This window comes from Nothobranchius furzeri, chromosome 2, assembly GCF_043380555.1.
Source record: "Nothobranchius furzeri strain GRZ-AD chromosome 2, NfurGRZ-RIMD1, whole genome shotgun sequence".
NCBI lineage: Eukaryota > Metazoa > Chordata > Actinopteri > Cyprinodontiformes > Nothobranchiidae > Nothobranchius > Nothobranchius furzeri.
In genome coordinates this window covers 33,310,306-33,322,488 of record NC_091742.1, presented here as the reverse complement: position 1 = coordinate 33,322,488, position 12,183 = coordinate 33,310,306, and positions in this window count along the sequence as shown.

Here is a 12,183-nt window from a genome sequence, read left to right as displayed (position 1 = left end):
GTCTCTCTAGGACATTCAGAAGCCAAGTTATAAGCCCACAAATGTGTAACTGGACTACTTTAAATTGACACCAGATCCGGTGACCTTTGGGACATGGTTTGACCCCCTTAGGAAAGTGCTATCATCATGAAACGTTCAGATCACTTACAACTCAATAGATTCTACCTTCCTGTTACGTTTCAGCCTGATTGGACCTTGTTTTCACACAAATGAACCCAGAATGATGTGAAATTTTGCTTTGTGCAGCATAATTCTGGGTGCCATTTACAAACCATGAGTGCCAATGACTCCATTCCTTTTTGTGGTTGTAGGGGCTTTTGATTGGAGAACACTAAAACAAACCTAACCTCTCTAGGACATTCAGAAGCCAAGTTATAAGCCCACAAAGGTGTAACTGGACTACTTCTTTAAAGTGACACCAGGCCCGGTGACCTTTGGGACATGGTTTTACCCCCTATAGGAATGTGCGATCATCTTGAAACGTTCAGATAACTTACAACTCAATAGATTCTACCTTCTTGTAGCGTTTCAGCCTGATTGGACCTTGTTTTCACACAAATGGACCCAGAATGATGTGAAATTGTGCTTCGTGCAACATAATTCTGGGTGCCATTTACAAACCTTAAGTGCTAATGACTCCATTCCTTTTTGTGGTTGTAGGGGCTGTTGATTGGAGTACACTAAAACAAACCTGATCTCTCTAGGACATTCAGAAGCCAAGTTATAAGCCCACAAATGTGTAACTGGACTACTTCTTTAAATTGACACCAGATCCGGTGACCTTTGGGACATGGTTTGATCCCCTTAGGAATGTGCGATCATCATGAAACGTTCAGATCACTTACAACTCAATAGATTCTACCTTCCTGTAACGTTTCAGCCTGATTGGACCTTGTTTTCACACAAATGGACCCAGAATGATGTGAAATTGTGCTTCGTGCAACATAATTCTGGGTGCCTTTTACAAACCATAAGTGCTAATGACTCCATTCCTTTTTGTGGTTGTAGGGGCTGTTGATTGGAGTACACTAAAACAAACCTGATCTCTCTAGGACATTCAGAAGCCAAGTTATAAGCCCACAAATGTGTAACTGGACTACTTCTTTAAATTGACACCAGATCCAGTGACCTTTGGGACATGGTTTGACCCCCTTAGGAAAGTGCTATCATCATGAAACGTTCAGATCACTTACAACTCAATAGATTCTACCTTCCTGTAACGTTTCAGCCTTATTGGACCTTGTTTTCACACAAATGAACCCAGAATGATGTGAAATTGTGCTTCGTGCAACATAATTCTGGGTGCCATTTACAAACCATAAGGCTAATGACTCCATTCCTTTTTGTGGTTGTAGGGGCTGTTGATTGGAGTACACTAAAACAAACCTAACCTCTCTAGGACATTCAGAATCCAAGTTATAAGCCCACAAAGGTGTAACTGGACTACTTCTTTAAAGAGACACCGGGCCCGGTGACCTTTGGGACATGGTTTTACCCCCTATAGGAATGTGCGATCATCTTGAAACGTTCAGATCACTTACAACTCAATAGGTTCTACCTTCTTGTAGCGTTTCAGCCTGATTGGACCTTGTTTTCACACAAATGGACCCAGAATGATGTGAAATTGTGCTTCGTGCAACATAATTCTGGGTGCCATTTACAAACCTTAAGTGCTAATGACTCCATTCCTTTTTGTGGTTGTAGGGGCTGTTGATTGGAGTACACTAAAACAAACCTGATCTCTCTAGGACATTCAGAAGCCAAGTTATAAGCCCACAAATGTGTAACTGGACTACTTCTTTAAATATACACCAGATCCGGTGACCTTTGGGACATGGTTTGACCCCCTTAGGAAAGTGCTATCATCATGAAACGTTCAGATCACTTACAACTCAATAGATTCTACCTTCCTGTAACGTTTCAGCCTGATTGGACCTTGTTTTCACACAAATGAACCCAGAATGATGTGAAATTGTGCTTCGTGCAACATAATTCTGGGTGCCATTTACAAACCATAAGGCTAATGACTCCATTCCTTTTTGTGGTTGTAGGGGCTGTTGATTGGAGTACACTAAAACAAACCTAACCTCTCTAGGACATTCAGAAGCCAAGTTATAAGCCCACAAAGGTGTAACTGGACTACTTCTTTAAAGAGACACCAGGCCCGGTGACCTTTGGGACATGGTTTTACCCCCTATAGGAATGTGCGATCATCTTGAAACGTTCAGATCACTTACAACTCAATAGGTTCTACCTTCTTGTAGCGTTTCAGCCTGATTGGACCTTGTTTTCACACAAATGGACCCAGAATGATGTGAAATTGTGCTTCGTGCAACATAATTCTGGGTGCCATTTACAAACCTTAAGTGCTAATGACTCCATTCCTTTTTGTGGTTGTAGGGGCTGTTTATTGGAGTACACTAAAACAAACCTGATCTCTCTAGGACATTCAGAAGCCAAGTTATAAGCCCACAAATGTGTAACTGGACTACTTCTTTAAATATACACCAGATCCGGTGACCTTTGGGACATGGTTTGACCCCCTTAGGAAAGTGCTATCATCATGAAATGTTCAGATCACTTACAACTCAATAGATTCTACCTTCCTGTAACGTTTCAGCCTGATTGGACCTTGTTTTCACACAAATGAACCCAGAATGATGTGAAATTGTGCTTCGTGCAACATAATTCTGGGTGCCATTTAAAAACCATAAGTGCTAATGACTCCATTCCTTTTTGAGGTTGTAGGGGATGTTGATTGGAGTACACTAAAACAAACCTGATCTCTCTAGGATATTCAGAAGCCAAGTTATAAGCCCACAAAGGTGTAACTGGACTACTTCTTCAAATTGACACCAGATACGGTGACCTTTGGGACATGGTTTGACCCCCTTAGGAAACTGCTATCATCATGAAACGTTCAGATCACTTACAACTCAATAGATTCTACCTTCTTGTGGCGTTTCAGCCTGATTGGACCTTGTTTTCACACAAATGGACCCAGAATGATATGAAATTGTGCTTCGTTCAACATAATTCTGGGTGCCATTTACAAACCATAAGTGCTAATGACTCCATTCCTTTTTGTGGTTGTAGGGGCTGTTGATTGGAGCACATTAAAACAAACCTGATCTCTCTAGGACATTCAGAAGCCAAGTTATAAGCCCACAAATGTGTAACTGGACTACTTCTTTAAATTGACACCAGATCCGGTGACCTTTGGGACATGGTTTGACCCCTTTAGGAAAGTGCTATCATCATGAAACGTTCAGATCACTTACAACTCAATAGATTCTACCTTCCTGTAACGTTTCAGCCTGATTGGACCTTGTTTTCACACAAATGAACACAGAATGATGTGAAATTGTGCTTTGTCCAACATAATTCTGGGTGCCATTTACAAACCATAAGTGCTAATGACTCCATTCCTTTGTGTGGTTGTAGGGGCTTTTGATTGGAGTACACTAAAACAAACCTAACCTCTCTAGGACATTCAGAAGCCAAGTTATAAGCCCACAAAGGTGTAACTGGACTACTTCTTTAAAGTGACACCTTGCCCGGTGACATTTGGGACATGGTTTGACCCCCTTAGGAAAGTGCTATCATCATGAAACAATCAGATCACTTACAAATCAATAGATTCTACCTTCCTGTAACGTTTCAGCCTGATTGGACCTTGTTTTCACACAAATGGACCCAGAATGAAGTGAAATTGTGCTTCGTGCAACATAATTCTGGGTGCCATTTACAAACCATAAGTGCTAAAGACTCCATTCCTTTTTGTGGTTGTAGGGGCTGTTGATTGGAGTACACTAAAACAAACGTGATTTCTCTAGGACATTCAGAAGCCAAGTTATAAGCCCACAAATGTGTAACTGGACTACTTCTTTAAATTGACACCAGATCCGGTGACATTTGGGACATGGTTTAACCCCCTTAGGAAAGTGCTATCATCATGAAACGTTCAGATCACTTACAACTCAATAGATTCTACATTCCTGTAACGTTTCAGCCTGATTGGACCTTGTTTTCACACAAATGAACCCAGAATGATGTGAAATTGTGCTTCGTGCAACATAATTCTGGGTGCCATTTACAAACCATAAGTGCTAAAGACTCCATTCCTTTTTGAGGTTGTAGGGGCTGTTGATTGGAGTACACTAAAACAAACCTGACCTCTCTAGGACATTCAGAAGCCAAGTTATAAGCCCACAAAGGTGTAACTGGACTACTTCTTTAAAGTGACCCCAGGCCCGGTGACCTTTGGGACATGGTTTTACCCCCTATAGGAATGTGCGATCATCTTGAAACGTTCAGATCACTTACAACTCAATAGATTCTACCTTCTTGTAGCGTTTCAGCCTGATTGGACCTTTTTTTCACACAAAAGGACCCAGAAGGATGTGAAATTGTGCTTCGTGCAACATAATTCTGGGTGCCATTTACAAACCTTAAGTCCTAATGACTCCATTCCTTTTTGTGGTTGTAGGGGCTGTTGATTGGAGTACACTAAAACAAACCTGATCTCTCTAGGGCATTCAGAAGCCAAGTTATAAGCCCACAAATGTGTAACTGAACTACTTCTTTAAATTGACACCAGATCCGGTGACCTTTGGGACATGGTTTGACCCCCTTAGGAAAGTGCTATCATCATGAAACGTTCAGATCACTTACAACTCAATAGATTCTACCTTCCTGTAACGTTTCAGCCTGATTGGACCTTGTTTTCACACAAATGGACCCAGAATGATGTGAAATTGGGCTTCGTGCAACATAATTCTGGGTGCCATTTACAAACCATAAGTGCTAATGACTCCATTCCTTTTTGTAGTTGTAGGGGCTGTTGATTGGAGTACATTAAAACAAACCTGATCTCTCTAGGACATTCCGAAGCCAAGTTATAAGCTCACAAATGTGTAACTTGACTGCTTCTTTAAATTGACACCAGATCTGGTGACCTTTGGGACATGGTTTGACCCCCTTAGGAAAGTGCTATCATCATGAAACGTTCAGATCACTTACAACTCAATAGATTCTACCTTCCTGTAACGTTTCAGCCTGATTGGACCTTGTTTTCACACAAATGAACCCAGAATGATGTGAAATTTTGCTTCGTGCAACATAATTCTGGGTGCCATTTAAAAACCATAAGTGCTAATGACTCCATTCCTTTTTGTGGTTGTAGGGGCTTTTGATTGGAGTACACTAAAACAAACCTAACCTCTCTAGGACATTCAGAAGCCAAGTTATAAGCCCACAAAGGTGTAACTGGACTACTTCTTTAAAGTGACACCAGGCCCGGTGACCTTTGGGACATGGTTTTACCCCCTATAGGAATGTGCGATCATCATGAAACGTTCAGATCACTTACAACTCAATAGATTCTACCTTTTTGTAGTGTTTCAGCCTGATTGGACCTTGTTTTCACACAAATGGACCCAGAATGATGTGAAATTGTGCTTCGTGCAACATAATTTGGGTGCCATTTACAAACCATAAGTGCTAATGACTCCATTCCTTTTTGTGGTTGTAGGGGCTGTTGATTGGAGTACATTAAAACAAACCTGATCTCTCTAGGACATTAGGAAGCCAAGTTATAAGCCCACAAATGTGTAACTGGACTACTTCTTTAAATTGACACCAGATCCGGTGACCTTTGGGACATGGTTTGACCCCCTTAGGAAAGTGCTATCATCATGAAACCATCAGATCACTTACAAATCAATAGATTCTACCTTCCTGTAACGTTTCAGCCTGATTGGACCTTGTTTTCACACAAATGGACCCAGAATGAAGTGAAATTGTGCTTCGTGCAACATAATTCTGGGTGCCATTTACAAACCATAAGTGCTAAAGACTCCATTCCTTTTTGTGGTTGTAGGGGCTGTTGATTGGAGTACACTAAAACAAACCTGACCTCTCTAGGACATTCAGAAGCCAAGTTATAAGCCCACAAAGGTGTAACTGGACTACTTCTTTAAAGTGACACCAGGCCCGGTGACCTTTGGGACATGGTTTTACCCCCTATAGGATTGTGCGATCATCTTGAAACGTTCAGATCACTTACAACTCAATAGATTCTACCTTCTTGTAGCGTTTCAGCCTGATTGGACCTTTTTTTCACACAAATGGACCCAGAATGATGTGAAATTGTGCTTCGTGCAACATAATTCTGGGTGCCATTTACAAACCTTAAGTCCTAATGACTCCATTCCTTTTTGTGGTTGTAGGGGCTGTTGATTGGAGTACACTAAAACAAACCTGATCTCTCTAGGGCATTCAGAAGCCAAGTTATAAGCCCACAAATGTGTAACTGAACTACTTCTTTAAATTGACACCAGATCCGGTGACCTTTGGGACATGGTTTGACCCCCTTAGGAAAGTGCTATCATCATGAAACGTTCAGATCACTTACAACTCAATAGATTCTACCTTCCTGTAACGTTTCAGCCTGATTGGACCTTGTTTTCACACAAATGGACCCAGAATGATGTGAAATTGGGCTTCGTGCAACATAATTCTGGGTGCCATTTACAAACCATAAGTGCTAATGACTCCATTCCTTTTTGTAGTTGTAGGGGCTGTTGATTGGAGTACATTAAAACAAACCTGATCTCTCTAGGACATTCCGAAGCCAAGTTATAAGCTCACAAATGTGTAACTGGACTGCTTCTTTAAATTGACACCAGATCCGGTGACCTTTGGGACATGGTTTGACCCCCTTAGGAAAGTGCTATCATCATGAAACGTTCAGATCACTTACAACTCAATAGATTCTACCTTCCTGTAACGTTTCAGCCTGATTGGACCTTGTTTTCACACAAATGAACCCAGAATGATGTGAAATTGTGCTTCGTGCAACATAATTCTGGGTGCCATTTAAAAACCATAAGTGCTAATGACTCCATTCCTTTTTGTGGTTGTAGGGGCTTTTGATTGGAGTACACTAAAACAAACCTAACCTCTCTAGGACATTCAGAAGCCAAGTTATAAGCCCACAAAGGTGTAACTGGACTACTTCTTTAAAGTGACACCAGGCCCGGTGACCTTTGGGACATGGTTTTACCCCCTATAGGAATGTGCGATCATCATGAAACGTTCAGATCACTTACAACTCAATAGATTCTACCTTCTTGTAGTGTTTCAGCCTGATTGGACCTTGTTTTCACACAAATGGACCCAGAATGATGTGAAATTGTGCTTCGTGCAACATAATTTGGGTGCCATTTACAAACCATAAGTGCTAATGACTCCATTCCTTTTTGTGGTTGTAGGGGCTGTTGATTGGAGTACATTAAAACAAACCTGATCTCTCTAGGACATTAGGAAGCCAAGTTATAAGCCCACAAATGTGTAACTGGACTACTTCTTTAAATTGACACCAGATCCGGTGACCTTTGGGACATGGTTTGACCCCCTTAGGAAAGTGCGATCATCTTGAAACGTTCAGATCACTTACAACTCAATAGATTCTACCTTCTTGTAGCGTTTCAGCCTGATTGGACCTTTTTTTCACACAAATGGACCCAGAATGATGTGAAATTGTGCTTCGTGCAACATAATTCTGGGTGCCATTTACAAACCTTAAGTCCTAATGACTCCATTCCTTTTTGTGGTTGTAGGGGCTGTTGATTGGAGTACACTAAAACAAACCTGATCTCTCTAGGGCATTCAGAAGCCAAGTTATAAGCCCACAAATGTGTAACTGAACTACTTCTTTAAATTGACACCAGATCCGGTGACCTTTGGGACATGGTTTGACCCCCTTAGGAAAGTGCTATCATCATGAAACGTTCAGATCACTTACAACTCAATAGATTCTACCTTCCTGTAACGTTTCAGCCTGATTGGACCTTGTTTTCACACAAATGGACCCAGAATGATGTGAAATTGGGCTTCGTGCAACATAATTCTGGGTGCCATTTACAAACCATAAGTGCTAATGACTCCATTCCTTTTTGTAGTTGTAGGGGCTGTTGATTGGAGTACATTAAAACAAACCTGATCTCTCTAGGACATTCCGAAGCCAAGTTATAAGCTCACAAATGTGTAACTGGACTGCTTCTTTAAATTGACACCAGATCCGGTGACCTTTGGGACATGGTTTGACCCCCTTAGGAAAGTGCTATCATCATGAAACGTTCAGATCACTTACAACTCAATAGATTCTACCTTCCTGTAACGTTTCAGCCTGATTGGACCTTGTTTTCACACAAATGAACCCAGAATGATGTGAAATTGTGCTTCGTGCAACATAATTCTGGGTGCCATTTAAAAACCATAAGTGCTAATGACTCCATTCCTTTTTGTGGTTGTAGGGGCTTTTGATTGGAGTACACTAAAAGAAACCTAACCTCTCTAGGACATTCAGAAGCCAAGTTATAAGCCCACAAAGGTGTAACTGGACTAGTTCTTTAAAGTGACACCAGGCCCGGTGACCTTTGGGACATGGTTTTACCCCCTATAGGAATGTGCGATCATCATGAAACGTTCAGATCACTTACAACTCAATAGATTCTACCTTCTTGTAGTGTTTCAGCCTGATTGGACCTTGTTTTCACACAAATGGACCCAGAATGATGTGAAATTGTGCTTCGTGCAACATAATTTGGGTGCCATTTACAAACCATAAGTGCTAATGACTCCATTCCTTTTTGTGGTTGTAGGGGCTGTTGATTGGAGTACATTAAAACAAACCTGATCTCTCTAGGACATTAGGAAGCCAAGTTATTAGCCCACAAATGTGTAACTGGACTACTTCTTTAAATTGACACCAGATCCGGTGACCTTTGGGACATGGTTTGACCCCCTTAGGAAAGTGCTATCATCATGAAACAATCAGATCACTTACAAATCAATAGATTCTACCTTTTTGTAGTGTTTCAGCCTGATTGGACCTTGTTTTCACACAAATGGACCCAGAATGATGTGAAATTGTGCTTCGTGCAACATAATTTGGGTGCCATTTACAAACCATAAGTGCTAATGACTCCATTCCTTTTTGTGGTTGTAGGGGCTGTTGATTGGAGTACATTAAAACAAACCTGATCTCTCTAGGACATTAGGAAGCCAAGTTATAAGCCCACAAATGTGTAACTGGACTACTTCTTTAAATTGACACCAGATCCGGTGACCTTTGGGACATGGTTTGACCCCCTTAGGAAAGTGCTATCATCATGAAACAATCAGATCACTTACAAATCAATAGATTCTACCTTCCTGTAACGTTTCAGCCTGATTGGACCTTGTTTTCACACAAATGGACCCAGAATGAAGTGAAATTGTGCTTCGTGCAACATAATTCTGGGTGCCATTTACAAACCATAAGTGCTAAAGACTCCATTCCTTTTTGTGGTTGTAGGGGCTGTTGATTGGAGTACACTAAAACAAACCTGACCTCTCTAGGACATTCAGAAGCCAAGTTATAAGCCCACAAAGGTGTAACTGGACTACTTCTTTAAAGTGACACCAGGCCCGGTGACCTTTGGGACATGGTTTTACCCCCTATAGGAATGTGCGATCATCTTGAAACGTTCAGATCACTTACAACTCAATAGATTCTACCTTCTTGTAGCGTTTCAGCCTGATTGGACCTTTTTTTCACACAAATGGACCCAGAATGATGTGAAATTGTGCTTCGTGCAACATAATTCTGGGTGCCATTTAAAAACCATAAGGCTAATGACTCCATTCCTTTTTGTGGTTGTAGGGGCTGTTGATTGGAGTACACTAAAACAAACCTAACCTCTCTAGGACATTCAGAATCCAAGTTATAAGCCCACAAAGGTGTAACTGGACTACTTCTTTAAAGAGACACCGGGCCCGGTGACCTTTGGGACATGGTTTTACCCCCTATAGGAATGTGCGATCATCTTGAAACGTTCAGATCACTTACAACTCAATAGATTCTACCTTCTTGTAGCGTTTCAGCCTGATTGGACCTTTTTTTCACACAAATGGACCCAGAATGATGTGAAATTGGGCTTCGTGCAACATAATTCTGGGTGCCATTTACAAACCATAAGTGCTAATGACTCCATTCCTTTTTGTAGTTGTAGGGGCTGTTGATTGGAGTACATTAAAACAAACCTGATCTCTCTAGGACATTCCGAAGCCAAGTTATAAGCTCACAAATGTGTAACTGGACTGCTTCTTTAAATTGACACCAGATCCGGTGACCTTTGGGACATGGTTTGACCCCCTTAGGAAAGTGCTATCATCATGAAACGTTCAGATCACTTACAACTCAATAGATTCTACCTTCCTGTAACGTTTCAGCCTGATTGGACCTTGTTTTCACACAAATGAACCCAGAATGATGTGAAATTGTGCTTCGTGCAACATAATTCTGGGTGCCATTTAAAAACCATAAGTGCTAATGACTCCATTCCTTTTTGTGGTTGTAGGGGCTTTTGATTGGAGTACACTAAAACAAACCTAACCTCTCTAGGACATTCAGAAGCCAAGTTATAAGCCCACAAAGGTGTAACTGGACTACTTCTTTAAAGTGACACCAGGCCCGGTGACCTTTGGGACATGGTTTTACCCCCTATAGGAATGTGCGATCATCATGAAACGTTCAGATCACTTACAACTCAATAGATTCTACCTTCTTGTAGTGTTTCAGCCTGATTGGACCTTGTTTTCACACAAATGGACCCAGAATGATGTGAAATTGTGCTTCGTGCAACATAATTTGGGTGCCATTTACAAACCATAAGTGCTAATGACTCTATTCCTTTTTGTGGTTGTAGGGGCTGTTGATTGGAGTACATTAAAACAAACCTGATCTCTCTAGGACATTAGGAAGCCAAGTTATAAGCCCACAAATGTGTAACTGGACTACTTCTTTAAATTGACACCAGATCCGGTGACCTTTGGGACATGGTTTGACCCCCTTAGGAAAGTGCTATCATCATGAAACAATCAGATCACTTACAAATCAATAGATTCTACCTTCCTGTAACGTTTCAGCCTGATTGGACCTTGTTTTCACACAAATGGACCCAGAATGAAGTGAAATTATGCTTCGTGCAACATAATTCTGGGTGCCATTTACAAACCATAAGTGCTAATGACTCCATTCCTTTTTGTGGTTGTAGGGGCTGTTGATTGGAGCACATTAAAACAAACCTGATCTCTCTAGGACATTCAGAAGCCAAGTTATAAGCCCACAAATGTGTAACTGGACTACTTCTTTAAATTGACAACAGATCCGGTGACCTTTGGGACATGGTTTGACCCCCTTAGGAAAGTGCTATCATCATGAAACAATCAGATCACTTACAAATCAATAGATTCTACCTTCCTGTAACGTTTCAGCCCGATTGGACCTTGTTTTCACACAAATGGACCCAGAATGAAGTGAAATTATGCTTCGTGCAACATAATTCTGGGTGCCATTTACAAACCATAAGTGCTAATGACTCCATTCCTTTTTGTGGTTGTAGGGGCTGTTGATTGGAGCACATTAAAACAAACCTGATCTCTCTAGGACATTCAGAAGCCAAGTTATAAGCCCACAAATGTGTAACTGGACTACTTCTTTAAATTGACACCAGATCCGGTGACCTTTGGGACATGGTTTGACCCCCTTAGGAAAGTGCTATCATCATGAAGCGTTCAGATCACTTACAACTCAATAGATTCTACCTTCCTGTAACGTTTCAGCCTGATTGGACCTTGTTTTCACACAAATGAACCCAGAATGATGTGAAATTGTGCTTCGTGCAACATAATTCTGGGTGCCATTTACAAACCATAAGTGCTAATGACTCCATTCCTTTTTGTGGTTGTAGGGGCTTTTGATTGGAGTACACTAAAACAAACCTAACCTCTCTAGGACATTAAGAAGCCAAGTTATAAGCCTTCAGAGAGTACAGACGCTTTTTTCTCAGCTCCCTTATCGGCTTCCCCAAGGCTCTTGTCCTGTCTGCCTACAGAGCACTTCTCTGCATTTCTCCTGAAACCACTACTCTTTTTTTTGGAAATATGGACTTAATTAATTGGTCATTCAACGTGATTGACAAAATTTTCTCTACGATGAGAACGGAGAAGGGGGCTCCCACCTGTCCCGAGGGGACATTCGCATCGGGATATGCACTCGATTCTTGGGAGGTCTGGCGAATCGTGTGCCTCTCTCAGCTGTCCATCGAGGACGTGGAAGATTTGTGGATATTCGGC